Source organism: Pongo pygmaeus, chromosome 21, assembly GCF_028885625.2.
Source record: "Pongo pygmaeus isolate AG05252 chromosome 21, NHGRI_mPonPyg2-v2.0_pri, whole genome shotgun sequence".
Classification (NCBI taxonomy): Eukaryota; Metazoa; Chordata; class Mammalia; order Primates; family Hominidae; genus Pongo; species Pongo pygmaeus.
The window spans coordinates 4,803,450-4,820,068 of NC_072394.2; the positions used below are offsets into that span (position 1 = coordinate 4,803,450).

General features: G+C 43.7%; 1 protein-coding gene across 5 annotated transcripts in view; it reads left to right on the plus strand.

The window, feature by feature from the left end:
• Positions 1-16,619, plus strand: part of SNAP25 (synaptosome associated protein 25) — an 88,984-nt gene that overhangs the window by 21,565 nt on the left and 50,800 nt on the right. Inside the window, exon 1 of one of the 5 annotated variants that reach the window (XM_054466457.1) lies at positions 10,205-10,226. The exons of the other annotated variants lie outside the window; for them this stretch is intronic. The gene's annotated coding sequence lies outside the window, so the exon portion shown is untranslated. Of the gene's footprint in view, positions 1-10,204; positions 10,227-16,619 lie in introns of those variants that run through there. 5 annotated transcript variants of the gene reach the window in all.

Genomic DNA, 16,619 nt, shown 5'->3' on the forward strand with positions numbered 1-16,619 from the left:
AGCTACTCAGGAGGCTGAGGCAGGAGAATCGCTTGAACCCAGGAGGCAGAGGTTGCAGTGAGCCGAGATCACACCACTGCACTCCAGCCTGGGTGACAGACAAGACTCCGTTTCACATAATAATAATAATAATATCAATAAGGCGTCAATTCTGACACCATCTCTGGTGGGGGCTCAGAAGCCACTATCAGTGAGTAGCAGATTCTCTCCATCCATCACAGGCCAAAAACAAAAAATAAAGTTAGACCTAAAAAAATAATGTGACAGAGGTTGTTGATGGAAAATGCCCTGGTATAGATTAGGGAGCATAAATTTTATACACTGGTTCCAAATGGACCATTTAAATGACAAAATCTAAAGTATTTTATAGAGAAGGAAGAGTAGGGGGCCTCGAGTCATTCAAACCTCATTTTAAATCCCATCTTAGATTCCAACTCCAGGTTCTTTTGAACCACTGAGCGTGCCGTGCCACCTTTGTGGCTTTAGACAATAGTCGAATTTCATGCACACATATGTGAAATTCACATAGGTGATATTTCAGGTAATGTAAGTGCTCTGAAGACAAACAAAGCAGGAGGAACAGAGAGAACGAAGGAGATACTATATTTGGACAGAGTGGGCATTCATCTAAGAATTTTGGCTTTGGAACACAATTGAATTCTTTCTTGGCCCAAGCCTGTAGATCTTTTTAAACTACAAAGTAGACTTCATTTGGTGGCTGCAGGCAGGTGTACAAGCAGGGGAGAATTATTTCAAAAAGTCATCACAAATTTCACATGCTCCCAGGCACTAACTGAGCGCTGTATGCATATGAAGTCATTTGCTATTCACTCTGCCAAATGCAGTAGGTAATCTCAACATTTCCACTTACAGATGGGGAAACTGAGGTTCTAAGAAGTTACAAGGAATATGCCCAGAATATGGAATATGACCATGCTAGTCAGTGGGGTGGCCATCCCTGGAACCTGCATGACCTTGGGCCAATGCTTCTGTGCTACTCCACAATGTCCCATGAGCCCTCCCTAAGTAGAGGAGCAGAGGAGGACAAGACAGGGTAGAAGCCCCCTGATTTTGGGGAGGCAGCAGCAAGAACCCAGAGGGGCCTTTCTGGAACTTGGGTGTATTCATTAGCTATTGCTGTGTAACACTATTACCGCAACCCTAGTGACTTAAAGCAACACACATTTCTTATCTTGCAGTTTCTGGGAATCACAAGTCTGGGCCCAGCAAGGCAGGGCTCCCTTCTTAGGGTCTCACAAGACTGCTGTGCAGGGGTCAGCTAGGGCACATTTTCATCTGCAGCTTTCTCCACTTCCAAGCTCATTCAGGTTGTTTGAAGAATTTGCAAGTTCCTTGCATCACCCTGAGGGCCCTGTTTCCTGCCTGGCTGTCATCCAGGAATCATGCTCAGTCCCTTACCACGTGACCCTCTTGGTGCAGCTCACAACGTGACAGCTGACTTCAAATCCAGCAGAAGAATCTCTCTCTTCAGGAAGGGCCAGTCCTTCTTTTAAGGGCCTTCATCTGATTAAGTCAGGCCCAACCCAGGCAATCTCCTTTTTTACTTGTCTCAAAATCAAGTGATTGGGAGCCTTAATTATACATGCAGGATCCATTTACGTTTTCCAAATATCATAGCTAATCACAGAATGGCATCCTGTCATGCTCACAGGTGCCCCCCATGCTCAAGAGAAGGAGATTATAAAGAACTTGGGCACCAGGGCACAGAAATGCTGGGGGTCATCTCAGCATGGCACCCTGCATGCCAGGAAAGCGTGATCCTGCTTCCTTCCGCCATTCTCCATGCCTCTTTCCAAGGCTGCAAGTGTTCCTGCCCTACAGAGAGCCTTGGTCCACATCACACGGCCAGAGGCCTCCCAAACGAACATTTCTTAGCGGCCAGGCCTCATTCTGACCTGGGTAATTGTGATGTTTGCAGACCCATCCACCTGCCTGAGTTGGGGCCTATATGCATTGTTCTGACCTTGATTGCCTTAATCTACAATCATCCCTCCAGAGGAGGCTAGGCTTGCAGAGCCCTGGAAGAGCAGGCAGGGGGTTCTGGAACATTCAGTCTTTCAGTGTTTGCCATTAGCGACCTGGGGAGTGATGCGAATGGCTTCAATTGCTCCGTGGAGCCAGCAATCACAGCAGGCTTTGGGGGTCCCCGACATGAGCTGGAGAAAAGCCTCTGCGAAGCAGCTGCCAGAGTAATGGAAATGCCCTGCTGCCTTGCTGAGCTTCCACGGAGCCGGGCAAGATTCTACGGCTGCGTGCCCTGCTCAAGAGAGGCCCAGTGTGAACTGCAGGGCCGACATGGGCTTTCCTGATGAAGCTGTTCTTGCACTGAAGAGAACAGCAGAGGCCTTGGCTGGGAAGGCAGGGATCAGTATGGGAGGGCAGGGTAGGTGCAGTGGGGGGAGTGAGGGCAGCATCTGTATTCTGTGATTAACAGGCAACCTAGCAGTATCTCCTGAGCCTCAGAGTGCATGGGGTGGCTCCGCACCCCAGCTGCTCATCGCCCTCATCATCCTCATCATCTTCATCACGCACAGTTGCAGCCCCCAGGTCCATCAATACCCCCTCCTTCCTCTTTCTGCCACTTCCCATGCATTTACTGAGCATCTATTACATGCCTAGCGCTGCTCCAGGCACTGAGAAAACAGGGGTGAACATGCCAGGCAATATTTCCTCTCAGGGTGATTAAATTTTAATGGGAAGGGGCAGACATCAATCAGACAGATGGACAAGAAAAATATCAGATGGGGATGGTGGCTAAGTAAAAGATTGAAATAGGGTGAGGTGGTCGAGAGAGACGGGTCAGGGAACGTCTCTCCGAGGAGGAGATGTTTATGCTGAGGCCTGATGACAAGAACGGCCAGTCATGAGATGGTGTGAATGGGCGTTGCAGACAGTTCATGCCAAGCCTGAGGCAGGGGCAAGGTGGGTGCTTTCAAGACACAGCAATAGGCTGATGCTGTTGGAGGGAAACACAGAGGAAAGTGAAGTGTTAGGAGGGAGCCAGGTTAGCCAGGGCCTGCCAGCCTGCAGAGGAGACTGGCTTTTGTTCAAAAAGCACTGGGGAGCCCTTGGAATTGTAACAGGGAGATTGATACCATCTGATTTATCTTTCTACAAGATAATCTGGATTGGAGTAGAGCAAGGAGGCGGCTGCAGCTCCAGAGTATGACTGTGGGTGAAGCAACTTAACCCAGGGAGGCAGCATTCCTTACTAGGGGATCCCTACTGGATAGTAATGGCCAGCGGGTACACACCATGGGGAGCTGCTGGAGAACCCTAACTGCTGTTTCCACAGTCTCTGCCTGGAGCAGAAGAGAAGCTGATTCTAAGTCTGTTCCCTAAATGCAGCAGAATGTGTACGCAAGTGATTCAGTGAGGAAGGATTCTCAAGTGAAACCTATATAAGAAAATGAGGGGGAAAGAATGCGGCAGGAGAAAGAAGCAAGCAAGGATGTGGTTGCAGCTGGAGACTAGCATCAGCTGATCCCAGAGGAGCCCTGGAGTGTGGATTGCATCATAGTTACTCCTGCCTTGAGACTCGGAGTGCCAGGCTTTGGTAGCCCTGAACTGGTCAGTCATTCCAGCACAGAGTGGAGGTGTTAGAAACTCCCAGTAGGGGAGGGGGCTCCTGTGTCTCAAGGGCATGGCTCAGGAGAAGTCACAGGTATAAACTCTAAGCCATGTGAAGCCCGGTATCTGGGGAACAGGTGCACTTGCTAGTGGAAAGTAACAGGAATCTGGGCAGAGCACCTCCAGCGTCTGTTATAGTGGCCATGACTTTACTGAGAGAGGAGAGGGAGGATGCCTAGACTAAGAAAGTGTCCTGCTGCAAGAAAGCACAGGACGCACATTTCTAAAAGCAAATGAGCTAACATAGGAGGCCTGTTACAGGATGAACCTCTCATTGCCTACAGATGCTCTCCAAATAATCAGCTCCCAGTGTGCCCTTAAAATAGGAATCAACTTATGGGCATTCCATTCATCCAGCTTCCCAAGAATAAGTTCATTGCATTCTGGAAGGTTATATCTAAATATCCATTTAGCCAGCATAAAAAGAGATTAGGATTAGGTGCACTTAATCAGTACATTAGAATCTTCTGCCAAAGTTATCTGATCCTGTTTCTGAGAATAAATGGAGAATAAACATGGCCTATTAGCAAGGAGTGGCTCTTCCTGTCCCCTGCTCTGTGATTGCAGAGAAGAAACCAGTAGCTAAGAAGTAGGGCCGCCTAACAGCTGCTTCTGTGATGGCCACAGCTTTGCTCAGAGGCACTGGCTTTACCATTCAACTGTGTAGCTCTTTAGAATGTAGATCAGTGGTTTCCAGACCTTGCCTGCACATCAGAACGCCCTGGGATCTTCTAAAAATCCAGAAGCCCAGGTCGTATCCTGAACCAATTGAATTACAATCTCTGGGAATACTTTTTAAATAAACTTTTTATTTTGGAATATTTTTAGAGTTACAGAAAAGTTGCAAGGGTGGTATACCTCTCACCCAATTTCCCCCATTGTTGAAACCTAACATTATCATGATACATCGGTTACAACCAAGAAACCAACATGAGTACATTACTATTAATCAAACTCCAGACTTTACTTGGATTCCATCAGCTTTTCAATTAGTGTTTCTTTTTTGTTCCAGGACCAATCTGGGGCACCACATTGCATTTAATTGTCATGTCTCCCCTGTTTTCTTTAGTTTGTGACAGTTCCTCAGTCTTTCTTTGTTGTTCATGGCCTTGACAGTCTTGAGGAGCATTGACAGGGATCCTGTGGAATATCATCCAATCTGGGTTTGTCTATTGTTCTTGTAATGGAACAAGACTAAGGTTGTTAGACTCAGGTTATGGGTTTTTGGAAAGAGTACAGCTAAGGTAAAGTGGCCTACTCGTCATTTCATGTCAGGGGATACAGTAGATCCATATGACATTACTGGTAATATTACACTTTGTTATGTGGTGAAGGTCATATTTGCCAGGTCTCTCCACTGTAAAGTTAGTATTTTTCCCTTTCCCTATTCTAATCTTTGACTGAGTCTAGCTCACCCTCAAAGTATGGCGTGTGTAGAGGTGGGTGAAAATCAGTCAGAAATCTATGAGACACATTTTTATGGCCACCAAACTATCCTCATCTCTTTGCCTTAGTTCCCAATCACTGTTTGCAAACTTTCTCAAATGATCTAGGACTTTGCATACCCCTCAGTTCCCCTGGGATTGAGACAGCACTTCTTGACTGTTACCTTGGGTAAGTTATTTAGTTTTGTCTGAGCCTCAATTTCCTCCTCTGAGAAATGGGTATTGGTCAAATATCTATTTCTAGGAGTTATTGCCATGATTAAATTAGATAATGCCTATAAGGTTTTGACTACGGTGCAAACATTCAACAAATGTTCACTATCAATCATGTTAATAGTCGTAGTAATAATTGCCTTCATTACTCTGACCTTGTGTATCTGATATCTAGGGTCACAATAATGCACCTCAGTGACATAAAACAGTAAGTTAGAACTTACATTTGGGAAAGAGAGACATATTATGAAACTAAATCCACCAGGTTTATTTATTATAAAGAAACACTTAGCACTTATTATATGTCCAGCATTGTTCAAATCATTTTTATAAATATTAACCCATTCCATCTTCATGAAAAGAATTCAAGGTAGGAACTATTATCACTATTTTACCCATTAGGAAACAGGCACAGTTAGGTGAGGCAGCTTACCTAAAGGCACACAGCCAGTGAGTGGCAGAGCCAAGATTTGAATATAGGCAGTTCGACTTCAGAGTCTACACTTGTAACCACTACACGATGCTATGTGGGATAAACAAGAAGTATAAACTGTGAGACTGTGTGAAAGATGACTGGGTCTCATCAGGAGCAGGAACCCAGTGAGACATAACATCTGCTAAATCTTTTTTTTCTTTCTTTCTTTTTTTTTTTTTTTTTTTGAGATGGAGTCTTGCTCTGTCACCCAGGCTGGAGTACAATGGCGTGGTCTCAGTTCCCTGCAACCTCCACCTCCCGGGTTCAAGCGATTCTCCTGCCTCAGCCTCATGAGTAGCTGGGATTACAGGCACGCACCACCAAGCCCAGCTAATTTTTGTATTTTTAGTAGAGACGGGGTTTCACCATCTTGGTCAGGCTTGTCTCGAACTCCTGACCTCAGGTGATCCACCCACCTCGGCCTCCCAAAGTGCTGAGATTACAGGCATGAGCCACCGTGGCCGGCCATCATCTGTTAAATCTTAAGCAAGCATATGCCAGACAGGAGAGAGGGGCCAGGGTCAGGAAAAGAGAGCTGAGGTGTTCGGAAAGATTGCTAAGGAAACTCCCAGTCTAGTGTGGCATCCTCTACAAAAGCCAGCTGATATTAAGCATTCTCCCCCAAAGCCAACTAATATTAAATTTTCTTTCTGAGAAATATCTCATTCTCTCTCTCACTGTCTATATCCTGCTCTCTCAATTTCTGAATGTGCCCTTGGGAATTCAGTCGGTCTTTGGTTTTAGGGAGGTTGGAGCTGGCAGGGCATCTCTTTCAATAACTGGAACTGATCGCCGGTATAAAAGAACCTGGACCACTCAAAGCACATCCTCATCTGTGTCTTCCACAGTTAAAAATCCACCCTCCTTCGCTTTTAGGTCAGGAGTTTCGTAAGGCAAAGGAAGTTTCTGATTGGGAGAATTTAGATTAGCTATCAAATTATATTTGGGGAAAGTGAATGTTCATTTAAAACTGGGGGGTCTAAAAAAAGTTTTGTTTCTGGGGCAGTGTGGGTTTCAAAGCATCACATTTACAGTTTCACCCTGGGCGTGTGCCCAGATCCAAAGTCTTGCATCAGAATTCAACTACAAACTTCTGGGTGACAGAAATGCTATCTTCATCTTATACACACACACACACACACACACACACACACACACACACTGACAATTCCCACACAATAGGTGCTCAATATGTGTCTTAAATAAATCTATAATTAGACTTATGATAAGGTGCCGTGACTTGCTTATTTGTCACTGCATCTATATTTGAAATCCAAAGAGCACATGTAAATCATAAGCTTTGTCCTTTCCTTTGTCCCATCTTGTCCCCATATAAAATCATCTTTCTACTTCCAAAATTGGCAGGGAAGAAAAGCATCTTAATTCACTTCATGACTGAAATTTTAAACATACCTTTACTGAAGTCTGAGACTTCAAAGCTGTGTGCCCTTCAGCCGAGGTAACTAGTGAGTGTCCTCAAGCATTGACATTATTTAATGGAGCTCATTGGAATTCATTTTATGCCTGAATATGTTGACTCCACTTCTGTCTAAAGCCTGCTAGGAAAACTTGGAATTCCAGTGGCTTCACAGAGAGCATATTGATTCTAAGCTGAGTCTGAGCTATTTCTGAGCCATTATGTTTCAAAGACAGGGTCTCACATCGAATTTTCCTGGTTTAGAGTAAAAGAGAAGATAGTGTGGGTGTATGTGTGTGTGTGCGCGTGTGCGCGTGCGTGCATTCGTGTGTGAGCGCATCCTGCGCACATCTGTGCATGTACATGGGGTGAGGGGAGAAGGTGGAGAGAGAGATAAAAGGGGGTTGCCTGTTTATTGAGAGGGAGGGGAATTGCACTTGCAAGGTTCTCCTTATCAGTGAAGACAGAATGATTGGCTGAGCCCAGGAAATTTTGATGTTTATCTAAAACGTCTTATGGAGAAGAAAGAAAAGAGGCAAGCCACCCTGACAGTGGCAGGGGAATGAGTCCTATTGCTACCCACCATCCCCAGGGGCTCATCAGTACCCCAGCCCTCAGCCACAATGCACACACAGCCTCAGTGAAAACTACATGCTTGCTAAAAAACTCACTTTCCAGACAAGTCTCCTAAACTTCCCACCAAATTGCCACCTTTTAATTTCACAGCCCCCTTGAAATCCAGAAAGAATAGATGTGCTAAGGGTGGCCCTTTAAGGGGAGAGATAAGGACAGAAGAGGAGAATAAATAAATGCCCTATCACTAATATTCATTCTAAAGATGTGTTCACCAGCTACTGGGTACAATATTCCTGTTAGGGCTCACATCGTTGGGCACAATATTTGTTGAGCATTTATTATGTCCAGGCACTGTCCTGCATGTAGTGGCAATTTAGCATAAAGGTTAACAGCCTGAGACCTAGGGGAAAGTTATTTAACTTTCCTGTTTCTCCATTCTTCATGTGTAGAAAAGGGGTGATGATCATAACATTGTTATGAGCACTAACACACATAAAGAAGTTAGACACTGCTTGGCATGATGTGAGTGATTCACAGATGTCAACTATGGTGTTTCTAAGCATGAAGATGGCCTCATGCATCCAGTTAAGATCCATATGACCCAAAAGTTAGAAAAGAACCGGCAATTTCTCAATGGCAAATGCAAACATCTTTTTTACTTCTTAAAGGATTTGGGAAGCTGCAGAGAACACCCTAGTTCTTCCCAGAAGGCTGCCCCTGAGCTCTCATATCAATGACCAACAACAGAGTGGTCGAGTGGTGCCAACAACAACCACTTGTTCCGATCAGTGATGACATTTAGGGCCAGCCCTATAGCAAACTTTTTTCTGGCTCCTGAAATGAAATGAAATGACAAGATTTTATTTCACCAGTGACGTTCTTCCTGTCCTAGCCCACAACTTCAGTATTCCCTTTTAGACCAACACAGGCATTAAACTGGAAATACATTTTAGCTTCGATAGAGGAAAAGGCTAAGAATAGAATCATTGGTTGTTCCTGAGATGCCATGTGAAAAATTTAGATTAAGTCAGGTTTCCTTTTTTCCTCTTGGCCTATTTTCTTTTGGTAAAGGATGTGAAGCGAGCACCTTCCATGACTGATGTGCCTTCCAAGCATGCTGCATTTCTGCTCTACTTGCTGCCTGCTGCTTACTCATCCCAATAGTCCAACTGTCTCTAAAACTCCTAACATGAAAGAGTGAAAAGAAATGTGACTGCAGGGTATGGAGGGCAGAACTGGGAGAGAGGATGATGGCACGAAAGCAAACTTTTGAGACATACTCAGTAGGTCAGTTAGCTTTTGCTTTGTAACAAATGACCCTCAACTTAAAACTTAGAGGCTTCAAACAACATTCATTTATTTAGCTCATGATTCCGTAAGTCAGCAGTTTGGGCTGAGTTCAGCTGGACTCCCTTTGTAGTCTGTTGCTGGATCAGCTGGAGGGCTCGTTGGTTTAGAGTGCCTTAGCTAAGACGATTTCTCTCTGTTCCGCAGGGTGTATCTCATGATCCATTAGACTAGCCTGGGTTTGTTCACCTAGTGGTTGCATGGATACAAAGACGGATGGAGAACACTCCAATCTAATCATGTTGAGCCCATGCTTATGAGATAATGAGACCTAAAAAGTTGTTCTCCCCAACTGAATTGCATGGGAATTATCAAACACACATGTGTGCACAGACGCCGACAAAAAGTATACTTGGCTTTAAGGAGAAGGGTATAGGGTGCAGGGAGACCCAGGAGACCCATAAAATAGTTTATAGCCAACCCCAACACCTCATGTAATTTTGCTGTTAACATTTTCCCTCCTTCAATGCAAATTATTTTATAGTGTTTTTTTCTGATTATAAAAGTAATTCATGTTAATTGCAGAAAAATAGGCAAAGAGGAACATAACAAGGAAAATATAATTAACCATAATCTCATGTGCAGAGGCAATAATTATGAATAATTATTTTATTATACATACGACATAACATGACCTGGTTTATATCTATATTTAAATATCCAATAACACCATTTGTTATGTGCTATGTGTCAGAATGTCTGCTAACTGCTCTATATGTATTAGTTCATTTAATCCCCACAACAACGATCATTTTTGAGATGAGGAAAATGGGGCACAGAGAGGCTAGACATCTTTCCTGGGATCACACAGCAAGTAAGTAGTAGAGCCAGCATTCAAAGTAGTGCAGCCCCACTCCTCAGAGCATTTTTGACCCTTAAAATCTGTACTATTGATCCTCACATCCAATGTTACTCAAACATTAGTGTGCACTAGAATCCCCGAAGGGCTTGTTAAAGCAATTTGCTGAGCATCATTTCCAGATATTATGATTCATTTGGTCTGGGGCCTAAGAATGTGCATTTCTAACAGACTCGGAGGTGATGCTGATACTGCAGGTTCATCAACCACTCTGCGAATAACTCTGGTCACAGCAGTGTCAAGGTATGTACTGCTAATTCCGCTTCATAGATGAAAAAACAGAAGTTCAGAAAGATTCAATAAATAGGCCATGGACACACAGCTTGTCAAGTCTGTGTTATGTCCATTTTCCAGTTTACTCTCATGGAAAACAATAACAGCCAACGTTTACTTCATTTGATAGCTCGTGCCTTTCTTCTGGTGAGGCTATAGTGCTAAGGAGATAGTTCGGAAGTTAGATGCAGCCTCTCTGAGAGCCAGGTTTTACTGGGAGGTATGTGGATTGCAGCCACTCATTTGTTCGCTCATTCATTCAATCCCTTGGCAAGGAGCCCTAGCTGGGAAGCCCCATCCATGATGGTTGGTGGTAGGATTCCTGCCCCCAGCAGCATCCACATACTGATACTGAAGTGACTGTTTCTGACTGAAGGAATGACAATCTCACCAAGTGAAGTATGAACAGAAAAAAAAAATGGCACAAAGATGTTACCTGTTGAAGCTATTGACAGGAACCAGTTCCAAAGACCTCTGTGCTATTTTCTAACAGCAAAGAGACTGGTATTATTTTGGTGGGTTCCTTACAAGAAAAAAATAACCCTCCTATGATGGCAGAGCCTCTGTGATGTCTGCCTAGATGGAGTGTAGCTTTTGTAGCCATGTAGGACCAGCTTGGAGCTATCTGGGTGTCCATCCTTCCTGCTCAGTGCGGGCCACAGACAATAGCATCACTGTGCAACTTGATAGAAATGCTGATTCATAAACCCCACCACAGGCCGACTGGACTAGAATCTCTAGATTTGGAGCCCAGGAATCTGTGTTTTAATAAGTTCTCCAGGTGATTTTTAGAAGCCCTAGTCTAACAAGAACCCTGCAAAGCTAATTATTTTGCTTCCCGAGGAGAACAGCTAACCCTCTGGAAAGTTAAAACCCTTTAGGTCTAGTGTTAGACCTAAAGGTCTGCTCTTCTCAAACTTTAGTGACCATCAGGATCACCTGGAGAGCTTATTCAAACATAAATTCCTGGGCCGCACCCTCAGAGATTCCAATTCAGCGGATCTAGGGTGGAGCTCATGAATATGCATTTCTAGCAAGTTCCTGCATATGCTGCTGCTGCCTGTCCTGGACCACATTCCTAGACTCCTTTAGCAACATTCTTCTTAAAGAAAAAAAAAACTGACTGCAACTGTCAGACCTTTTCAAGATCTCTGATTGTGTCATTCCATTTCAAAATTATATTTTCTTACTTAGGGAACTCAGTTTCTTCAGAAAACTACTTACTTTTTAAACTTATTTTTCAATCAAAGTCCACAAACTATGTTAAAGTAGAACTGGTTCTGGTTGTCCAGGGCATTTCTGAAAGAGCTTGTTGAGTGTAAGTAAATGGAAGAGGTATGGCATGGCTTCATGATTTCCTGTTCAGGAGACTTTAATCACCTTCCATCTGCTTAGAACCAGAGCCCTCCTGATACACATTGTGGGGGACTAAATTTTTGGAGTACATTAGTCAAGCCCTGCAAAAATGACACCCAAATGATCACAAGTGGTCTCCAAGTCCCCTGAGGAAGAAACCTTAAAGTACTTATCTCTAGTCTTAAACCCTCAGTATCTTAACCCACAGTCTCTAGGATACTGACGCTTAATGGGCAAAGTATGTAAAGAATTTTTTAAATTACTCATTGGACTCTCCTATAAGTATTAACATGCTCAAATTAATTTGAAATATATTGCCTTAAATAGTCCAAGGAAGATTGGTGCCAAAAAGCTTCATGAAACAATTAAAAAACATACACGGTCATGCGCTATGCATTTTGGTCAATGATGGATAGATGGGTGGTCCCGTAAGATAAGAATACCAGATTATTACTGTACCTTTTCCAAGCTGAGATATCTTTAGATATGCAAATACTTACCATTGTGTTATAGTTACCCATAGTATTCAGTACAGTAACATGCTAAACAGATTTGTAGCCTGGGAGCAATAGGCTATACCATATAGCCTAGGTGTATAGTAGGCTATCCCATCTAGGTTTGCCTAAGTACACACTATGATGTTTACACAATGATGAAATCACCTAATGACGCATTTCCTAGAAGGTATCCCCATCGTTAAGTGACGCATGACTGTATACTCCAATTTAAGATCCCAGCACCATGTCAAACAAAAAATGTTATAAAGAGGTGTGAGACATGATCCTTGCCCTCACAATTACTTACTTGCTTCTTTCTGCATGGTAGGCACTTAGACTAAAAGGATGCTGGTGGAGTGACCTGTCAAACCCGAATGTACACAGTATTTTTGTCTCCTGGAGAATTTGTGCTTCAAGGGGAATTTGAGGACCTATCACAGTTTCCTGGGGGATAGAGATGACATAGAGGCCAATGTAGCACGAAGCAAGAAATACTGGGAAGGATACCTGAGAACCACACAGGAGTCCAAAGGGAGCCTTGGTCCAGGCTGCCGGCCTACTCCAGGAGATGCCATTTGTTCAGAATTTTGAAGGCTGGATGGAAGGCTGGAAAAGGGTTGAGGGATGATATTATGGCAAAAGAAATAGCAGACATTGGAAGGATTACAGTAAAAGTAAGTAGGGAAGCATTTTCATCAGGCATGCTCCTGAAGGAGCAATGATTAATAAGCATGAGATCTGATCCCTTGGAGAACGTTAAACAAACCTGTCCTACCTCCAAAAAGGAACACATAAATCTATTTGAAGGGAGCCATGTTTGCACTTGTGATTGAAGCAGGCTAACCTTTCCTGGGTGGCTTTTGTCTTTCCTTTTTGTTATTCATGAGATCTTCTGTTTTCATCGTATATCCCCTCAAGGTTCTAGGTAAATGAACTACAGGCCCAGAAAAGCTTGTTTGCCTATCATATGTTCCTCCTAGAAAGTGAATTGATGGAAATTTTGGATATTTGTGCAGCTACAGAAAAGGAAATCTCAAATCTGCGGAGATGGAAAGAACAGGAACCTACAGAGACTTGAGGCACAAATTCTCTGTACATTTGTGTTTGACAGGTCACTCCAGCAGCACATGCCAAATCAGGTTGAGCGAAGTTCATAAGCTTGCTTTCTTATATGGCTGCCACGACCTTCTAGAACCATCTGGAACTCTACCACCCTCCAGTTAACAGGCCCTATGTGCCCTGGTTTGCTCTTGGGAACATTTTGTACATCTACACATACGGAGACACCCACGTGCAAACTCAGTAGAGGCAATGCATAATTTCCAGAGTCAGCACATGACTATCATATGAATGTATAGTGACTGTATGTCAGAGATTTATTTACTTCATTAGTGAGAAAACCAGTAGGCAGATCAAGTCAGTTCACAGAGTATTTGAGGAACAAAGATTTATATGGTCAGTCAGGAAAGGGAGGTTAAAAAAATTTGTTTAATTGGGTTCAAAACTGATTAATGCCCTCCAGGCAATACAACTACAATGCTTGGGATTATCTTTTCTACCAGAGAGATATCATTTGCTTCTTTACTGGATGAAAGTCATGTGCTCAATCTTGTATAAAGCAACATCTAACTTGTCAGTCTGGTCTCTAATCAAGAGTAAATAACAAAAACTTTTGAGGGTGATTGACATGTTTATTACTTTTATTGTAGTGATGGTTTCATGGCAATATACATATGTTAAAATTTAACAGATTTTGAAATAAATGTGTGCATTCGTTGTATGTTCTTTATACTTCAATAAAGCTGTTAGAAAAAAATAGTAAGCCCAAACAAGTTACATTCCCCTAAAAAATTAGCTAATCCCCAGGCAGTCCTATTAGAAAATGTTCCAATATGATATAAAAGAATTTCCTCATCCTTTTTTATTTTTTTAGCTTTCAAGCTTTAGATAATTTTTCTTGGCTTTAATTAAAGTAGTTGTTCTCAACTCAAAGAGGTTTAAGTTTTGGCCACTTAGTAAGTTTATAACCTTAGGCAAAATATTTAAACCTCCCTGAGGCTCAGATTCTCCATCTGAAAAAAAAAAAATGGAGATAATAATAGATCTCTGTTTCATAGGTGTATTACTAGGGTTAAATAAAAATATGCATTTGGGTGCTTAGCACAGCACCTGGTACATATTAAGGACCTAGTAAAGGTTAACTGTTCTTAATTATCATTTCCAAGGAGCAATGTAGCTCAGGAGCTATGTGAATGAGAGACAATGAGACAAAAAATATCATAGACCAGGAATGAGATCCTAAGGACACTCAGAACTGTGTTCTTGATCAGATCACTTGTCTTTACCTTTTTTCTGATTCCTCAGCTACAAACTGCGAGGAGTATATGAGAGCTAAAGCAGGTCCTAATTTTTAGACTTGGATTCACCAGGCCTTGGACTGAATCCTGATGGAATCCTGGCTTCTTCACATCCAGAATCTCATAAGCTCTTAGGGCTCTCTGTCCACGGTATTGTATCTCAGTGATGAGGACTCTGGATTCGAATCCTGATTCTGCCACTTACTAGCTATGTGACTGTAGGCTACTTACTGAACCCCTCTGTGTTTTGGTTTCCTATCTATAAAATGGGAATGATGAAGGCACCCACCTCACATAGAGCTGGTGGTGGGACTATGATACTGAGTTATCACATACCAGAATCTATACAGTGCTGGGAGGACTCTACATGCTCAGGGATCATCCCTGTTACTATGAGCACCTGTGAATGAGCGGTCAGGCAGCCAAGGGTCCCATTCAGCAAGCCTGAGGAGTGTTGGTGGACTTCTCAAAATGATGAGACTTGAAAATGTAATTTTTATATGCAGGACAATTCCCCTTTGCGGTGTCACTCAGCAATAACTCCAAAGGTGTATTTGGGGGTACTAATACAAGCTGTCTGGCAGTTGTAGATGTAGTTTAATGACATTTATACACTTTGTGATCTACATGTCACACACACCCTGGGGCTGGAAAAAAGGTGTTAACACCCACAAAGGGGCTGACCGGGCAGTTCTCAGGGTGGCCTAGCCAGACCTTCCACCCTGCTGACTGGCAGGGTTCCCTACGCAGGATGTGCCCTCCTCCTCCCACAGAGCCCACAGATGGCTTACCACCTGCTTTGGGGAAGATGGCTGCTTCCTAGTTCTGGGGCATTGCTCAGCCTGAGCTACAAGATTTATCCCCGGAAGGTTCCTTTAGCAGGCACTGTGGGTCTCCTATGAGATCCCTTTTTTCCCTTTTACCAGCCCATTGCATAGCTTCTGCATGTTTTGCTGCTAAAGGCAATCTATGATTTTACTCATACAGAGAGTTGCTTCATCCATACAGAGACCAGAAATGGCTGGGAGTTTTTGTACCCTACAAGTGGCTTTAGCCAATGACTGACTGATATAGAAGTGTGCAAAGCCCAGCTCTCTCTCCTGGAGGTGAGGCATGCTCTGAGGTGCATTTAAGACTCCAGAGCTCCATGGAGGATGATGCTGATGCTGGCACACCCCCCTTGCTTGGCATCTTCCCCTTTTCTGACCTATCTCCACCACGCCCTTCCTGATCTCCCCCCGGAGCATTCCCTCAACAAATTCCCTGCACATAGACTCTTAGCTCAGGGTTGGCTCTTAGAAGCAGCAAACCCAGGAGGAGCTCCTTTTCCCCCACACTCCCACCTCCACTAGAGAAGAGCCTCTCTGCAGGTAGCTTATGGAATCCCAAAGGAGGACGGTCCTGCTCTGAAGTTCTTAGAAACACAGAACTTTGAGCAGTTTGCCCTATCCTGAGCTACCTGCTTTGTAAACACTTTGGGAGCAGGAGGAGAAACCAGATGGAAAGACACAGGCCTTGCGGTAAATGGAGAAAACAGCAATTCAAATCCTCCAAGGAAAAAACAGTTCCCCCAGGGCAAAGTGCTGGAGACGCAGACCTGCCTCAGGTCTGGAAAATTATTTTTTAAAGCACTGGGCAGTCTCGGAGCCTCATGAACTTCTTCCAAAACAGATATAGCCTGCCTGTGTCTCAATGGCCTCAGGGAAAATCTCCCTAGCTTCCCTCTTCAGCTCAGTCACCATAGAAAAGGGTCCTGTGCCTTCCGACTGTTTCTTCATCTGAAGTAAAATGATTGATGGGACACAATGGGACTCCTGAGCCCAGCCATTTGTGGCTAAGGTACTTGAAATGATATAGAGGGATCCCTTCTCCCCAAGCCATCAGGGCAGCCCATAGCCTAGACTTTGGGTAAGAAAAATATCTGCAAATTTGTCTTTTGGAGTTTGCCAAATCCCAGGGTCCAAGTGGGCCCACGGATAAGAATAACGGTTGTGACAGCCAACCTGCCAAGTTTCCAAAAGACTGGATGGTACTACACAGACTCACTGGTGTGGCAAAGCACTTCAAACTTTGATTGCTTAAACGGCCATCAAACGATGCTTGCTCCCCTGGCCACAAGTGACACTCTTAAGTGTTGTCCACCCTCTTGCGTG